Here is a 19,422-nt window from a genome sequence, read left to right as displayed (position 1 = left end):
TCATAAATTGGTAAGTATTTTTTTAATATGGCTTTCTTTTAAAACGAATATTTTTTATGTATATTATTATTTGTTAATTAATTTTTTTGGAAACCAGTTTAATGTTTTTCTTTGTTGTAAAAGCAATATTTAATTGCAGAGCAACTCCACATGGATACAAATAAATTAAAAAAATAGAGAATTGGTAAGTTTTGCTAAAAATTGGCTCTCTTTCAACTAGAATATTTACGTTTTTATGACCTTTTTATCATCAAAATTACAGGTAATACCATATGTTAGTATTTCTTTAATCAAATTTTTTGGAAACCAATGTTATATTTTTAATGTAAAAAACAAATATTTAATTTCAGAATAACCCCTTAAAAATTTGGAAACATTTTTAGTACTCCTTTGCTTGTAATTTAATAGTGAATTGGTAAGGATTCCTTAACTTTCTTTTAACCCTGTACAGTCATCCTTATTTTTTGTACATTAACGTCATCCTTCGTCATTTTGACTACGGCTCATTTCAAGACGCTATAATTTTCATCGTGAGCGAAAAAGTGAACCAAACTTGAATTTATTTTCTTATTCAATTTGGTTTTAAGTAGTATAACACAAAAATTCATAAAACGGTCGAATTAGTATAACTTAAATTTACCATTTCCCAATAGACTAAAATGCATTTTAAATCGAAAATGAAATTATTTTTGGAAACCTATTAAATAATTTTAATTAATGTAAAAAATATATATTTAAATTCAGAGTAACCCAAATAAATTTGGACAACTTTTTATATTTCCCCTCAGCGTACAATTTAATAGAGAATTGGTAAGTTTTATATTAAAACGTTGTCTTTCTTTCAACTAGAATATTTATTTTATTATATCCTTCACATCGATAACAACACATTTTTTTATATATAATACTTCATTATTTCTCTAATTGTTTCAGGTACAAATTTTATGAGATACGTTTTCCAAAGAAAAGTTGAATTCCTTACACCATTTGATAAAATGCCCCCAAATATGGTAAGTTACAAGCAAATATAAAGAATTAAAAACTTATATTTCATTACACGGTGTTAATTTTTAACAATTTTCATTATTGCTTCCATTTTTTCCAGCAAGATATGTGACAAAATTACCTACGATGAATAAAAAAAGGATAAGTCAAAATGTCCAAACAGCGAGTTCAAATGAACTACTCTCTGTTCCACGTGGTCATAATTTTTATTCACAAAAAACATTGTATTAAGAACTGTCATCATAAGTTTTTAAATAAAGTACTTTTGCTTAAAGAAAGTTTAATTTTAATGTATGAACATTTTCATAATAGTAAAACGATTTGTTGTTCCTTTAATTATTTAATTTCTCTGTACTGTGGAAGGATTGATTTAAAACTAGTTTAGTTGTCGACATTTTAAAGAGACGGTAAACCAATTTTTATTATCGGGTTTCCCACAAAATAAGCAAGTAAACCAAAAGAATATTGACTTTTTAACTTGGTAGGGGTATATAAATCTTATGGTGTTGTAAAAATGAACTAAAATACAATGTTATAGATGAACTAAAATTTAAGAGAATTATAAACTAGACAAGTTGAAAAAAATCTTAAGGGCTAAATCATGGTCAATATTACTACAGTTTAGTTCATTTTGCAATGGAAATGGGTTCACTGTTTTTTCAGTGTATCTTAGAACTGGCATCGATTCAACTCTGATCTCGAAACGACAACATGCATGAACTGTCATCTTTATTGAAAATTCACTGTCTGTCAATGAATACATACACCCAGAAAAAAGTGACCCCTTCTTTAAGTTAAAATGAACTCATTGTGAAGAAAGTTGAACTTCGTATAGCGCCAAAGACATTTTTATTTGTTTGAACGATGTGATTTTCGTTGAAATTAGGTAGAATGCATTCCATATATTAGTTAATATTTTCCTATATTTATGTACCACTATACTACAGAATGAAAAAATTTAACTGATTTGAATTCATATATGGAATGATTTTATTGATATTTTTCATTCATTTGGACAAATCTTACATATTTGTGGTAAAACTTTTACTTCATAATTAGAACTGCTTACCTTCGTTTTTAAATACAATTTTAATTTTTAAATAAGCAATTTTATCTTCAATAAAAGACATATTTTATTAATTATTGAATATATTTATTAAGAATCAACAGCATCGACTGTCCTTGAAATATTAGTTTATTATTCCACTATTTCCAATTTCCATGTGATATTATCAACTTAAAACGCACGTTTTCTTCTTCTTGTACTTTTCACTTTTAATAAGTTGCTGCCTCATGATTTTGTCCTCCTTTTACAATTTCAATACCTAAAAATATAAAAAATCATAAACCATTTTTGTTACAAAATGTTAGCGTCACTGAATATTACCTAATAATTGAAGATTCCAAAATGACAAATGAAAGGGTTGTTATTTTGTTGGTATTTTCTTTCTTTATACAGCATCACGAACATTCATAGATTTATTTTCAAAAAACGAACATTTTTCTCACTAATTTAAATTAACAAATATTTTATATATTTTATTTGTTATTTATTATATTATTTTACCATATTATTTTTTAACAATCTCTCCGTATACCACAACAACGCGATTTCAACTAAAAAAACATTCCACGCGCAAACATATCGATTACTCCCACGCGCAAACACATCGATTACGATGACAGGTATCGATTACAGGTAGATAATAGAAATATAGGAAAATTTCCTATATTCTAACTAGTGTGTTTTCTTAAGTTTTGAAAGAATTCCATACTTCTTAGTACGTATGAACTAAAATTTTTTCTATGCCAAGTGTTGTGCGTATGTATGAAAAACTTTCTATTATAAAGGAAGTCGCAATTATCATTTTATAAGAAATTTTACTAATTTTGAGGAAACTTAGTTTTAGTTTGTATTTTGTTTATTTTTACGAATGCTTTGTTATCGGTGAATAAAATTTTCTTGTTCAGTAGTAAATTCTTATACCCTGCGAAGAAAACAGTATGAGTAAAATTCCATGCCTTATTCTAGTTAATGAACTATTCCTAACTGCTTACAGTTTAGGATTTTTTTACTGAAACGAGTAAATTTTATTATTTTTCACAAAAATTTACCTTAATGGAAATAAAATGGATAAACTATATTGATGAAAAATTCTTCCTTTAGTTTCGAAGGCACTTTTTTCTGGGTGTAATTGTGGCATTTCTAGACATCTAAGGGGCATTCAATAACGTTCATCCAAGTTCGATATTAAATGGATTAATGGAGGATACTTAGGCTGTTAGACGAACTTCTCGCGAAGATACGTATTTCAGCCACACTGGGACAAACATTCAAATGTACGTGAAAAGAGTTACTCCCCAAGGTTAAGCCAATCTCCTTAGGTGGTATAGAAATTCCCTTTGGTGAGTGTGCAAAATACGTGGGGGTTATTTTGGAAAGGAAGCTGAATTTTAAGCTTAATATTGAAAAAGGGCGACAAAAGCCACGGTAGCTTTGAACTCGTGCAAAAAGCAATATGGAAAAAGTAGGGACTAAAACCGAAAATTTTGAATTGACTATACACGACAGTGGTTAGACCTATAATACTATCCCTCATGTTCCGAAATGCGGAATCGCAAAATTTTCATTTGGCCATAATATCTTAACCCTACGAAGGCGGTTCGGAAACTTCTTAGCCTATCAATGAAAGAGAATAGTTAGTTTTTCAAAAATATTTTTATTTAAAACGCTTGCCAGCAAAAAACGCTTGCCAGCAAAGATTTTTTTAGATTTGGAAACAAGTAAAAGTCACTGGGAGCTAAATCAGGAGAATAAGGTGGGTGGTCAAGCAACTCGTACTTTAATTCGTTGATTTTAGCCCTTGTTAAAACACTCTTGTGCGCTGGTGCGTTGTCTTGATGAAAAATTATTTTTTTTATGTTGTAAGCCAGTTTTGTTGTACCCTTTTGCAGATAGTCAATCAATAAAATACCTTTGAAGTTCCAAAAACCGTTGCCATAACCTTACCAGCCAACTGAATTGTTTTTGCCTTCTTTGGGGCACTTCCTCCAGCTTCACTCCATTGCACATTGGGCCAAATGACCGAAATCTCACGCATAAAATCAAATTTTGAACTTGTGAAAATTAAATATTTGGTGGTACGAAAAAGTTGACAACACATTACCAAAAACAAATCCAAAATGGTAAAACAATATGGCAACCCGTTTGGCCGTCTCAGGCCGACGAAGTGGCAACTCTTTGCTTTTGATTTTTTTCTTGAATTCATAGTGTAGCAAGGTGCTTTAGAGATTTTGCTGGTAAAAAAAAGTTTTTAAAGTTATAAACTTAATTTAAAATGTAAAATTTAAGTCAAAGAATGTACTTTTAGTAAAAATTAACAGCGATGGTAAATATTGTTTGGTTGTTTAAGAAAAAATGTGTGACAAAAAACATATTTTTTCTTTGCTAAATATAATGTATGTCCCATGTTGTCTGGAGTAGCACTTACTATATTGGAACGTATTGGTAGAGTTTTATACTGCATTAGAAAGGTTGAGATGTGGTCTTTCTTACAAACATAAATTTGTCTGCTTATAAGTGCTAATGAAGCTACCCTATTATAATTATGGTGTTACAATCAAAACGCAGAAATTATTAAATATTGGATAGAAAACAACTCCCAGTGCTGTAATAATGATGCAGAAACATTAAAAAGAGATAAGTCTACCATGATAACTTGAAGAAAAAATAAAAATAATTGTGCAGGGAATTAGAATGAAGTAGCGTTACTTTGTTTAGTAGAAACGTTTGGACAAAACAATGATAACGAATGAGAAATTTAGGTAAATCTGCAATATCTACCATATCATTAATAATAGGTATATAAAATAAAATGTCGTCCTGGGTATCTTACTGTAACTGATTCGTCGACACAAGTTCCGTTACAAAATTTGGTTAATCATAAAGCTAATATTTACATATAGACTTACATATAGCAGAGTGTCAAGGTAGTGACACGCAAAGACAATAAACTTGAGGAAGATAGGAAATTGGCTTGCGTCATACCAAATGTTGCATTTACCATGTTAGTTCAATACATGTTTGTAATCTTTTAGTTGTTTTTCGTTTTTATTTTTTAAATGAAAAATTTAATTTTCTTAATGAAACAATGCTAAATTTTAGCCAACAACAAAATATATTACATTTTCCCCTTTATGGAAATTTATTTCGTGCACTTAATTTCTTTTTATTTGCATTTTAATGCTATGTCAATACTTGTCGTATACGCGTTTGTTTCGAGTATTAAACTAATGTGGTAAATGGTTTGATGTGCTCAGTAGCCAATCTCCCATCTTCCTCTTCTATAATTTTTGGTGACACGTACTGAAGTAATATGATCACTTCAAACATGTTTGAAGAACAAAATGTTATTTTTGGACTGATAACGCAAAAACGGTATCTGAAAATTTTTTAACGAATATGTTCCCATTTCAATATAGTGTTGCAGAAATAATGGTATTTAAAACTTTTAGAGTGTAAGAGATTGAATTAAACTAAAATTGCTGAAATCATATACACTCTAAGGCAGTGATCAAGATGGAGTAACAGTGAGCATCAGTTCTAATCTAGATTTTCAGTTTCCAATGTTACTACATATTGAAATATTTGATTTGATGTATGATAAAAGTGGTTGAGATACATCCTCCATTAGAAAGTGGGCGTGGCAGTGGCCGGATCGGTCCGAAATGTTGATCATACTTTATTCTCATCCCCAGTGGTACATGTACAAAATTTTAGAGCTCTAAGCGCTTCCTATGGGTTGAAATACGCCCTTCATTTTAAAGTGGGCGTGGCAATGGGCGGATCCCAAATTTTTTATCATACTTTATTCTCATCCCCAGTGGTAGATGTACAAAATTTCAGAGCTCTAGGCGCTTCCTTTGGGTTGAAATAAGCCTTCATTTTAAAGTGGGCGTGGCAGTGGGCGGATCGGTCCAAAATTTTAATCATACTTTATTCTCATCCCCAGTGGTATATGTACAAAATTTCAGAGCTTCCGTTGATTTAATGCGTCAAAAACCTGCCATTTGGCCCATTGTGCATTGTTTGAATTGTTCTTTTGTCTCTGGAGTATAGTGATGGATCCATGTCTCATCAACAGTTATGAAACGACGCTTAAAATCCATTTTATTTCGCTTAAAACGATCCAAACAAACTTGAAAAATTTTCATTCTTATGCGTTTTTAATCGGCTGTTAACAAATGCGGCGCCCATCTTGCAGAAAGCTTTTTCATCTGTAGTTCTTCATGCAAAATTAAATGGACTCGATCATTTGAGATGCCCCTGATATTAGCAATTTCACGCACTTTTATTCGTCGATCATTTAATACCATATCATGTACTTTGGCTACAATTTCTGTTGTTGTTGATGTTTTTTGACGACCACTACGTGGTTCATCTTCAATGCTTGTGATACGGGTGATACGGTCAAAATTTGGTCAAGGGAAAACGAGTGTAAATGGGTGAAATCGTTTATTTAAAAAATCAAATTAAATTTCTTTTTCAAGTTCAATCAGTATAAAATTCAGGAAAAATATTCAGTTAGGCTTTCACTTTTCCAAATCCGAATTGCCGGGCCTCACGCTTGACACCTGCCATCAGATTTTGTACAGCCACCTTGTCCACCTACTTCGCCGCAGAAAGCCAGTTTTCCTTGAACTGCTGCTCGTCCTTAGCAGTTTTTTTGGTCTTCTTTAGGTTCCGCTTGACAATAGCCCAGTATTTCTCAATTGGGCGGAGCTCTGGCGTGTTGGGAGGGTTCTTGTCCTTGGGAACCAACTGCACGTTGTTGGCGGCGTACCACTCCATGGCCTTTTTACCGTAATGGCAAGATGCCAAATCCGGCCAAATCAGTACGGAACAACCGTGTTTCTTCGGGAAAGGCAGCAGACGTTTATTCAAACACTCTTTCACGTAAATTTCTTGGTTGACAGTCCCGGAGGCTATGAAAATGCTGCTTTTCAAGCCACAGTTACAGATGGCTTGCCAAACCAGAAGCTGCTTGTAGTCGGCTTTGACGTAGGTTTCGTCGTCCATTACCACGCAGTCAAACTTCGTCAGCATCGTCGTGTACAGCCTCCGGGATCGCGCTTTGGCCGTCGTATTTTGTTTATCATCGCGATTTGGAGTCACTACCTTCTTGTAAGTCGATAGTCCGGCTCGTTTTTTGGCTCGATGCACGGTTGTAGACGATACACCCAGCTTATTTGCGGCATCTCGGAGAGAGAGGTTAGGGTTTCGCTTGAAACTACCGGCAACTCTCTTTGTCGTCTTAGCGGCTTCCGGTTTTCGATTTCCCCCCGATCCAGACTTCCTGGCTGTCGACAAACGTTCCCCAAACACTTTAATTACATTTTTTAACGGTTGATTTGGCAACTTTTAACGATTTTGCACGCAAAGCTGACTCGGATTTTCGCGATGCGCGAGCAAAATTTTGATACGCTGCTCTTCTTGCTTGGACGGCATTTTGACAACTGAAGAGTGAATTCCAAAATCAAAATAGGAGCAACATTCTACACACACACACCTTCAAAATGAGGGGTGTTCAGGTTTTTTAAATGCAAAATTGAAAGAAATACGTCAAGTTTATATTGACCAAATTTTGACCGTATCACCCTTTACGACCACGTTTAAATTCAGCAACCCAATTTTTTACTGTTGAAGGAGCACTTTCACCTAACACATTCACCATATCATTATGAATTTCTTGTCCCGATAAACCTTTTTTCTGTAAATATTTAATGACAGCACGCATTTCTAATTTTTCCATTGTAAAAAATTGCGGATGCGTCTTTTTTAATACCTGTTTCTATATGGAGGAGTTGCCAGATCGAAACAAAATTTAACATGTGTTTATAACAGAGATGGAAGTTTCCAAAACACTTAACTTTTTTCTGTTTATACCGCGCTTTTTGTGCTAGGCTAAGAAGTTTCCGAACTGCCCTTATTATATTTAATCTTGGTAATAAAGTTCCCTTTAATGAGAAGTTCGAACTAAAATTCTATTAGAGTCCGAGAGTACGATATCTCTATTTTCGTTAAAAGAAAAATACATTCTAGCGATTCCGAATATCGGAACATGGGGGTTTATGACGTATGACAAGTTTGGATATAGTTCAACGAATGGCGTGCTTGTGTATCTCAGGCGCATTCATTAAGACGGGAACATATTCCCTTAATGTCATGCTGCATCTATTGCCTTTTGACATATTGGTCAGCTACAAAAACGGCTGTAAGTTTGCGTGAGCTATCGCGGTGGTTGGAAAAAAGCCACGGTCACAGTTCGGTCCTCAAAATAGTGACAGATGTACCAAACGAAGTATATTACACTATGGCGAAACCGCTTTTCGATAAAAAGTTTGAAATTCTAATTCCCAACAGTGAGGCGCACACAGACTCCGGTGGAATAAACATTCTATAGATTTCGAGGTCGATGGCTTCAAATATTCTAAAGACCTAGAAATTAAAATAGCGAAAAGATTCCCGAATCTCTGCACTGTTTTTCAGACTGAAATATTGGCGCTAAAAGCGGTGGCAAATTGTCAGAAGTATGTTAATGTTCTAACAAATGTTGGCATTAATATATACTCAGACAGCCAAACTGCAATAAAATCCTTGGACTCTGTGTTCCTAAACTCGAAAACGGCCATCGACAGCCGCAAATCTCTCAAAGAAATGACTGAGTAGCACTAGCGTTGCTAGATAATTTTGCTAAGCAGGAGCTATAGCCCCCCCTAGCTACAAAATGTCCCTAACGTAGTGGATTACACTTTGACGAGACCACTTTTCGAAAAAAAAAGTTTGAAACTCTAATTCCCAACAGTGAGGTACACAGACCCCGGGGAATAAACGTTATATAGATTTCTATACTGATGGCTCCAAATTGGATGGACAAGTGGGTTTCTGAGTATATTCTAAAGATCTGGAACTTCGAATAGCGAAAAGTTTACCTAATCACTGTAGTGTTTTTCAGGCTGATTTATTAGCAATAAGAGAGGTGGCGCATTGGGTGAGAAGTAATGTTCCAAAAAATGTTGCCATTATAATACTCAGACAGTCAACCTGCAACAAAATCATTGGACTCTGTATTCCTTAAGTCGAAAACCACCATCGACTGCCGCAAATTTCTCAACGAGATGGCTGAGCAGCACAATATTCACTTAATATGGGTGCCTGACCATAGGAACATACCGGGGAACTGCGAAGCGGAACTACCTTACATATTTCAGGGGAACTAGAATCTGTTGGTATGCCTCTGGCTGCAAGCTCTTACTGCTTGAGAAGGCTGTTATGATGGCAAATTTTCGATGAGAGAATTGCAAGTGTTGTAACGACACCAAGCAAATATGGCCCCATTTAAACTAAAGCCGCACACTAGATATGCTAGTGTTCTCAAGACGTCTGTTATCTGCTATAAGGGATCGCTGTCTGATAAGCGATTTTGCAAAAACTATTGGTTCGAAGTATAATGCCTATTGTATGAGCTGTCATGTTGTGGACGAAAAGGAATTAAACACCTCCTGTGTGAGTGTCCTGCATTTTCTGTAAGGCGTATGCAAATTTTAGGGCATATAGCTTTTCAGTAAAAAAAATCCTAAACTGAAAGCAGTTACGAATAGTTATTGAATTTCTTAAGGTATGGAATTTTACTAATACTGTTTTCTTCGCTGTTTAAGAATTTACTCTGAACAAGAAAATTTTATTCACTGATAACAAAACATTCGTAAAAATAAACAAAAAACGAACTAAACCAAAGTTTCCTCAAATTTAGTAAAATTTCTTATAAAATGATAATTCTGACTTCCTTTATTATTCGCTGGGTATAAGAATTTACTATTGAACAAAAAAATTTTATTCACTGATAACAAAACATTCGTAAAACTAAACAAAACACCGAACTAGAACCAAGTTTCTTCAAATTTAGTAAAATTTCTTATAAAATGACAATTCTGACTTCCTTTATTATAGAAAGCTTATCATACATACGAATTACACATGGCATAGAAAAATATTTTAGTTCATTCGTACTAAGAAGTATTCAATTCTTTCAAAACTTAAGGAAACACACTTGTTAGAATATAAAAATTTTCCTATATATCATTTATCTACCTGTAATCGATGTAATCGATGTGTTTGCACGTGGGTTGTTTTTTAGTTGGAATCGTGTTGTTATAGTATACGGAAAGATTGTTAAAAACATAATACAGTAAAATAATGTAATAAATAACAAATAAAATATATAAAATACTAGTGTAACCCGGCCCGCTTCGCTGCGCCTTCCGAAGTGTTTTTGTAGGAACATTTAGCGTTAACTTAGTCAACTATATCCTTCGTGCTGAAAACAAATTCGAAAAGATTTCAATTCTTTCAAACAAATCGGACTGCTTGCTTTTTCGTTTATAGGTACAAATACGGCGGATATGCATATGTAAAACGGTTCGTCTTAAAAAATGTCGGGGAGAGGGTTTACCCTTTCCTCCAAATTTTTTAAATAATGTTCTTTATTCAAGTAGTTGGACAATCTTCTATATTTCTTGTGAATTTTAAGTGTGGAAATGTATCCTTCTCCTCAACATATCTGAAAATTAAGCACTATATTATAATAACATAACATACACCCAGAAAAAAGTGACCCCTTCTTTAAGTTAAAATGAACTCATTGTGAAGAAAGTTGAACTTCGTATAGCGCCAAAGACATTTTTATTTGTTTGAACGATGTGATTTTCGTAGAAATTAGGAATAATGCATTCCATATATTAGTTAACATTTTCCTATATTATATACCACTATACTACAGAATGAAAAAATTTAACTAATTTGAATTCATATATGGAATGATTTTATTGAAATTTTTTCATTCATTTCGACAAATCTTACACATTTGTGGTAAAACTTTTACTTCATAATTAGAACTGCTTACCTTCGTTTTTAAATACAATTTTATTTATTTCTATAAGCAATTTTATCTTCAATAAAAGACATGTTTTATTAATATATTGAATATATTTATTAAGAATCAACAGCATCGAATCTCTTTGAAATATTAGTTTATTATTCCACTATTTCCAATTTCCGTGTGATATTATCAACTGTAAAACGCATTTTTTCTTCTTCTTGTACTTTTCACTTTTAATAAGTTGCTGCCTAACGATTTTGTCCTCCTTTTACAATTTCAATACCTACAAATATAAAAAAATAATAAAAAAAAAATAATAAAACATTTTTGTTGCAAAAGGTTAGCGTCACTGAATATTACCTGATAATTGAAGATTCCAAAATGAAGACAAATGAAAGGGTTGTTATTCTGCTGGTGTTTTCTTTCTTTATATGCCATCACGAACATTGATAGATTTATTTAATAAAAACGAAAATTTTTCTCACTAATTTAAAATAACAAATATTTTATATATTTTATTTGTTATTTATTATATTATTTTACCATATTATTTTTTAACAATCTCTCCGTATACCAAAACAACGCGATTCCAACTAAAACAAGTATATACAGCACTAAGTTCGGCCGGGCCGAATCTTAAATACCCACCACAATGAACCAAATATTAGGGTTTCCTTTGAAATTTCAGGAGGGCTTGAGGACTTGGGGACACTTCCCGAAGATAAATTTAAAGATTTCACCTATGAGGACTATATCAGATTCTGGATTTATAAGAACCATTTTTGTTTGAGTTTTAGAGGAATCATTAACATCTCTTGTAAGTTTGCAAGAAAATTATAAAATAACGTCTTGATTTGAAATCTTAAATCTGTAGAAGTAAAATCTGGAAATTTTACATTGAGTTTCAAGCAATTTTCATGATCAGTGCGCCTTCTACACCCTCAAGAAGTGAAGTCGGTCCATATGGAGGCATTACCAAATGGACCGATAAAGACTTAATCCGATACACGTTTTTGTGAGCCTAAAATACCAAAATATTTACAATTTCAGGCAAATCAGATAAAAACTACGGTTTTTAGAAACCCAAGGAGTTAAATCGGGAGATCGTTCTTATCGGGGCTATACTAAAATATGGACCGATACTCACCGTTTTCGGCAAACATCTTTATGACCCGAAAATACGTCTAGATTTCCAATTTCAGGCAAATAGGATAAAAACTTCGGATTCTATAAGCCCAAGAATAAAATCGGGAAATCGGTCTATGTGGGGGCTATACCAAAATATGGACCGATACTCACCGTTTTCGGCACACCTCTTTATGTTCCTAATATACCTCTAGATTTCCAATTTCAGATAAATTGGATAAAAACTACGGTTTCTATAAGCCCAAGACCCCAAATCGGGAGATCGTTTTATATGGGGACCATACCAAAACATGGACCGATACTCGCAATTTTTGGCACAGGTATTTGTGGTCCTACAATACCTCTAGATTTTCAATTTCAGGTAAATTGAATAAAAACTGCGGATTCTAGAAGCCCAAGAAGTAAAATCGGGAAATCGGTCTATATGGGGGCTATACCAAAACATGGACCGATACACACCATTTTCGTCACACCTCTTTATGGTCCTAAAATACCTCTAGATTTCCAATTTCAGACAAATTGGATAAAAACTACGGTTTCTATAAGCCCAAGAAGTAAAATCGGGAGATCGGTCTATATGGGGGCTATACCAAAATATGGACCGATACACACCATTTTCGTCACACCTCTTTATGGTCTTAAAATACCTCTAGATTTCCAATCTCAGGTAAATTGAATAAAAACTGCGGATTCTAGAAGCCCAAGAAGTAAAATCGGGAAATCGGTCTATATGGGGGCTATACCAAAATATGGACCGATACTCATCATTTTCGGCACACCTCTTTAAGGTCCTAAAATACCTATAGATTTCCAATTTCAGACAAATTGGATAAAAACTACGGTTTCTGTAAGCCCAAGAAGTAAAATCGGGAGATCGGTCTATATGGGGGCTATACCAAAACATGGACCGATACTCACAATTTTTGCCACAAATATTTGTGGTCCTACAATACCTTTAGATTTCCAATTTCAGGTAAATTGAATAAAAACTCCGGTTTCTATAAGCCCAAGAAGTAAAATCGGGAGATCAGTCTATATGGGGGCTATACCCAAACACGGACCGATACTCACATTTTTTGCCACACGTATTTGTGGTCCTACAATACCTCTAGATTTCCAATTTCAGATAAATTGAATAAAAACAGCGGTTTCTATAAGCCCAAGAAATAAAATCGGGAGATCGGTCTATATGGGGGCTATACCAAAACATGGACCGATACTCACCATTTTTGGCACACCTCTTTATCGTCATAAAATACCTCTAGATTTCAAATTTCAGGCAAATTGGATAAAAACTACGATTTCTATAAGCCCAAGACCCCAAATCGGGAGGTCGGTTTATATGGGGACTATATCAAAACATGGACCGATATAGCCCATCTTCGAACTTGACCTGCCTGCAGACAAAGGACGAGTTTGTGCAAAATTTCAGCACGATTGCTTCATTATTGAAGACTGTAGCGTGATTACAACAGACAGACAGACAGACAGACAGACGGACATCGTTATATCGTCTTAGAATTTCTCCCTGATCAAGAATATATATACTTTATATAGTCGGAAATCGATATTTCGATGTGTTACAAACGGAATGACAAACTTATTATACCCCCGTCACCATTCTATGGTGGTGGGTATAAAAACAACCGACGCGCAAATATATCGATTACACCCACGCGCAAACACATCGATTACGATGACAGGTATCGATTACAGGTAGACAATAGAAATTTAGGAAAATTTCCTATATTCTAACAAGTGTGTTTCCTTAAGTTTTGAAAGGATTGCATACTTCTTAGTTCGAATGAACTAAAATATTTTTCTATGCCAAGTGTTGTTCGTATGTATGAAAAACTTTCTATTATAAAGGAAGTCGCAATTATCATTTTATAAGAAATTTTACTAATTTTGAGGAAACTTGGTTTTAGTTCGGTTTTTGTTTATTTTTACGAATGCTTTGTTATCGGTGAATAAAATTTTCTTTTTCAGTAGTAAATTCTTATACCCAGCGAAGAAAATAGTATGAGTAAAATTCCATGCCTTATTCCAGTTAATGAACTAATCCTAACTGCTTACAGTTTAGGATTTTTTTACTGAAACGAGTAAATTTTATTATTTTTCACAAAAATTTACCTTAATGGAAATAAAATGGATAAACTATATTGATGAAAATTTTTTCCTTTAGTTTCGAAGGCACTTTTTTCTGGGTGTACAAAGAATTACTGTTTCCCATCCAATAAATCGGAAAAAGCAAAAGTAGTAAAAATTTTACCACATTAACATTTGCTAAAATGTTGGAAAATGATGCACCCTCTACGTTGTCTGCCAATTTCATGTAAATTTAAGTTCTTTACTAAAACGAAGTCTGGCAGAATCTTGTTCAAAAATCATAAAATTACACAAAAAAAAATATCAATTAATTTGATTGTCAATACAATTAAAATTATGTTTAAATTTGAGCTAACAACGTATTTTGTAAATACAATTACGATTTTAGTCACTTTAGCAACTAATTTTGTTATATCAACAAAAATTTAGTTGAACTTAAAAATTTTCTGTAACAACAATTTATTGTTAGCTCAAAAATTATAATATTTTTTTGTGTGTATGTACCGAGTTCCCATTTATGGACAACCCTCTACTTTCAATTTAAGGAAAAAAAAACGGACAAAAGGGTAGTAAATCGACAAAGTTTATTCAAATTTTCCCCTTCCCCAACCAGATATGAAAATTCATGTACTAATTTAAAAATCATATATAAATTTAATCCCCTCCTCCCACGTTCCCTATAAATTTCAAGTAGATCGGAGATGTTTAAATTTTGCTCTATTGGTTTAAAGGGACGTCACATTCCCCGATACAATATCGACAAACACCGTGGTGAATAGCACCCGTAACCTTCCCTGAAAATTCTTGAAACTTTCTTTCAAGTGTGGGGCAAGGAAGGTTCATAACCTTCCCCTACTGCCTTTGTAAATTTCAAGAAAACTTAAGAATTTTTGTTTTTCTTCCAGTTTTAGAGGAGGACCTCCTCCCCAAATATCGAAAAGTGATGTAGCGTATCTTTTGTAAACGTCCCAGAAAATGTCAAGCAAATTATAAGCCTCTCTTCCGTCCAAATATCACAAAATCAGGTATCAACTATTTATATCGTAACCTCTCCCCAATCCTCTGTAATTTTCAAGTAACTCGGTAAAGTTTAATTGTTTCTCTGTATGTAGTTACTTAAGAGAAGCGGATGTCTCCCTATGTCCTTTTATTTTTATTAAAAAAAATTAGGAACCTGAAATATTTAAATATCATAACCTCACTCATTTTTCCGTAAAATTTCAGTCGGGGGAGTTTAGTTTTGTTTTCACTGTATTTAAAAAAAAAAAAGTCGGGCAAAGGGGTGGTCCCCCTCCCCGACCAAATATCGAAAAATAATGTAGCGGATTTTTGTCTAGATGCCAACCCCAACATTCAATGAAAATTTCAAGCAAATCGCATAATTTTGTTCCAAGTTTAAAAAAGTAGGGCAAGGGGGAGGTCCCCCTCCCCGTCCACATATGAAACCATCAGGTACCCCATATTAATTCCATAACCTCACCGCATGTTCTCTGTAAATCTCAGATAATTTAGAGAATTTTAGTTTTTTCACTGTACTTTAAAAAAAAGTCGAACAAAGGAGAGGTCCCCCTCCGCCACCAAATATCGAAATATAAAGTAGCGGATCTTTGTCTAGATACCAAACCCAACCTTCAATGAAAATTTCAAGCAAATCGGTAAACTTTGGTCCAATTTTCATAAAGTCCGACAAAGGGGAGGTCCCCCTCCGCGACCAGGTGTCAAAAAATGAGGTACCCTATTTTCACCACATGAACGCCCCCTACGATCTCTGAAAGTTTCAAGTAAATCGGTTCAGCCGTTTCGGAGCCAACTCGGAACATACAAACAAACAAATAAACAAACATAGATTGAATTTTATATATATAGATTTGTTATTTTAAATTAATGAGAAAATTCTTAGTTTTTTTGACAATTGTTGAACATAAATAACAGACAATAAGTCTATCAATGTTCGTGATGGTGCATAAAGAAAGAAAACACCGACAGAATAACGTCTTCATTTGGAATCTTCGATTATCAGGTAACATTCAGTTACACTAACCTTTTGCGAAAAAATAGGTTTATGATTTTTTATATTTGTAGATATTGAAATCGTAAAAGGAGGACAAAATCGTTAGGCAGCAACTTAAAACTGGAAAACTGGAAGGTAAAAGAAGAAGAAAAAAATACGGTTTACAGTTGATGACATTACATGGAAATTAGGAATAGTGGAATAATAAACCAATATTTCAAGGCCAGTCAATGTTGTTGATTCTTAATAAATATATTTAATATATTAATAAAACTTTTATTTTATTGAAGAAAAATTGCCTATATAAATAAATAAAATTTTATTTAAAAACGATTGTAAGCAGTTCTAATTTTGAAGGTTAAAAGATTTTCCACAAAGATATTTCCAAATGAATGAAAAAAATTCAATAAAATCATTCCGTATATGAATTCAATTCAATTAAATTTTTCATTCTGTAGTATAGTGGTACATAAATATAGGAAAATGTTAACTAATATATGGAATGCATTCTACCTAATTTCTACGAAAATCACATCGTTCAAAGAAATAAAAATGTGTTTGGCGCTATACGAAGTTCAATTTTCTTCACAATGAGTTCATTTTAACTTAAAGAAGGAGTCACTTTTTCTGGGTGTATGTGAATATTCATTATCAAAATTGAATGTTTATTTTTGGCCTGAGAATTTACTAACAATGTTTTTACTTTTTTCTTGAAACATACATAGTCTGTTAGAAAAATATGTTTTTCATATGCTCCGATATAAACAATGTGTGTTTCGAGTACAATTTTTTAAACACAATATATTTAAATGCAAAAATGTAATGTTCCTAAACTAGCATTAAATGTTTGGGACACATATGTTAATATGTTTATATATTATGTTTGGGACAATAATGTTTCATAAAAAATGTAGAGTAAACTTATATATGTTGTGATATTTTATTCAGGGAGCGACATAGGGAGAGAGAGAGTATGGAGAAAGAAATAGAGATGGAAACCGGGGGGTTGACGCAGTGATGTCAAGCCCCGGAAGGCAAAAAGCACCAAAACTGTATTATAAATTCTAACATACCACCTCCCACCACAAAAACACTACTAAAGCCAACTAAAATTCATGCTTTACTAAAAACAAAAAAAAAACTTCCTAAGATGTATTATAGAAGATTTCGTGTATTGATTTGACGCATTTGTAATTTTATGAAATTATTTTTTTATGTACTTCTTTATTAATGCGATCTATCTTTGATATTAGATCGCATTTGACATTATTTGTGGGTTTTGCAAATTGTACTCCAATGGTGTCGACCCATATTAAACATTAAATTTCAATTTTAAATTTATGTATGCATCTACACACATATACCTATGTATAAATGCAAATATACATGTATGTATATGCACACATATGTTATATAATAACTTAAACTAGTAAATCCTGCGGGGCTTTCCTTTTAAGTCTTTTAAATGTTTCTCGACTTGACGAAAGTTTGAAGCAAGCGGATTTCAGTGGTTTTCAATTCTTACTTTGTACGATAGAAGTTGAGATACAAATTCGTCTCTTACTGTCTTTATATTCAATTCTTCATGGAGGCGTTGATTGGTTATGTAAGTGGGAGCATTTTTTATTGTTCTCATTACTTTCGATTGAAACTGTTGTAGCACTTTTATATTTGTATTTGAAGCGGTGCCCCACAATTTAATGCCGTAAGTCCATACAGGTTTTATTATGCATTTGTAGATAAGAATCTTATTTTCCAACGAAAGCTTAGATCGATTACCAATTAAAGGGTGATACGGTAAAAATTTGGTCAATATAAACTTGACGTATTTCTTTCAATTTTGCATTTAAAAAACCTGAACACCCCTCGTTTTGAAGGTGTGTGTGTGTAGAATGTTGCTCCTATTTTGATTTTGGAATTCACTCTTCAGTTGTCAAAATGCCGTCCAAGCAAGAAGAGCAGCGTATCAATCTTTTGCTCGCGCATCGCGAAAATCCGAGCTACTCGCACGCAAAGCTGGCAAAATCGTTAAAAGTTGCCAAATCAACCGTTACAAATGTAATTAAAGTAACGTTTGTCGACAGCCAGAAAGTCTGGATCGGGGGGAAATCGAAAACCGGAAGCCGCTGAGACGACAAAGAGAGTTGCCGGTAGTTTCAAGCGAAACCCCAACCTCTCTCTCCGAGATGCCCCAACTAGGCTGGGTGTATCGTCTACAACCGTGCATCGAGCCAAAAAACGAGCCGGACTATCGACTTACAAGAAGGTAGTGACTCCAAATCGCGATGATAAACAAAATACGACGGCCAAAGCGCGATCCCGGAGGCTGTACACGACGATGCTGACGAAGTTTGACTGCGTGGTAATGGACGACGAAACCTACGTCAAAGCCGACTACAAGCAGCTTCCGGGACAGGAGTTTTATACGGCAAAAGGAAGGGGAAAGGTAGCAGATATTTTCAAGCACATAAAACTGTCAAAGTTCGCAAAGAAATATCTGGTTTGGCAAGCCATCTGTACCTGTGGCTTGAAAAGCAGCACTTTCATAGCTTCCGGGACTGTCAACCAAGAAATTTACGCGAAAGAGTGTTTGAATAAACGTCTGCTGCCTTTCCTGAAGAAACACGGTTGTTCCGTACTGTTTTGGCCGGATTTGGCATCTTGCCATTACGGTAAAAAGGAGTGGTACGCCGCCAACAACGTGCAGGTGGTTCCCAAGTACAAGAGCCCTCCCAACACGCCAGAGCTCCGCCCAATTGAGAAATACTGGGCTATTGTCAAGCGGAACCTAAAGAAGACCAAAAAACTGCTAAGGACGAGCAGCAGTTCAAGGCAAACTGGCTTTCTGCGGCGAAGAAGGTGGACAAGGTGGCTGTACAAAATCTGATGGCAGGTGTCAAGCGTGAGGCCCGGCAATTCGGATTTGGAAAAGCGAAAGCCTAACTGAATATTTTTCCTGAATTTTATACTAATTGAACTTGAAAAAGAAATTTAATTTGATTGTTAAATAAACGATTTCACCGATTTACACGCGTTTTCCCTTGACCAAATTTTGACCGTATCACCCTTTAGGTATTTCATTTTCATGAATTAGATATCAAGAGTTTTTCTTATGAAATTATGAACCTCTATTCAAGTATACACCTTGATCACTTTGAATGCTTTCATTCAATTCATTTTAGTCAGCAATGTCTTTCAAATTTCAAAATATTT

The 19,422-nt window shown here is 33.8% G+C and overlaps 1 long non-coding RNA gene across 1 annotated transcript; it reads right to left on the bottom strand.

Moving 5' to 3' along the window:
* Positions 1-2,136: 2,136 nt before the first annotated feature.
* On the bottom strand, positions 2,137-2,600 carry LOC142227693 (uncharacterized). Its single transcript, XR_012719983.1, has 2 exons — positions 2,393-2,600; positions 2,137-2,330 (listed from the first exon to the last, which is right to left on the bottom strand). It is a non-coding gene; the product is annotated as an uncharacterized LOC142227693 (long non-coding RNA).
* Positions 2,601-19,422: the final 16,822 nt, after the last annotated feature.

Source organism: Haematobia irritans, chromosome 2, assembly GCF_050003625.1.
Source record: "Haematobia irritans isolate KBUSLIRL chromosome 2, ASM5000362v1, whole genome shotgun sequence".
Lineage (NCBI taxonomy): Eukaryota > Metazoa > Arthropoda > Insecta > Diptera > Muscidae > Haematobia > Haematobia irritans.
The sequence above is the reverse complement of the archived record's forward strand: the minus strand, read 5'-3'. Positions and strand labels throughout refer to the sequence as shown.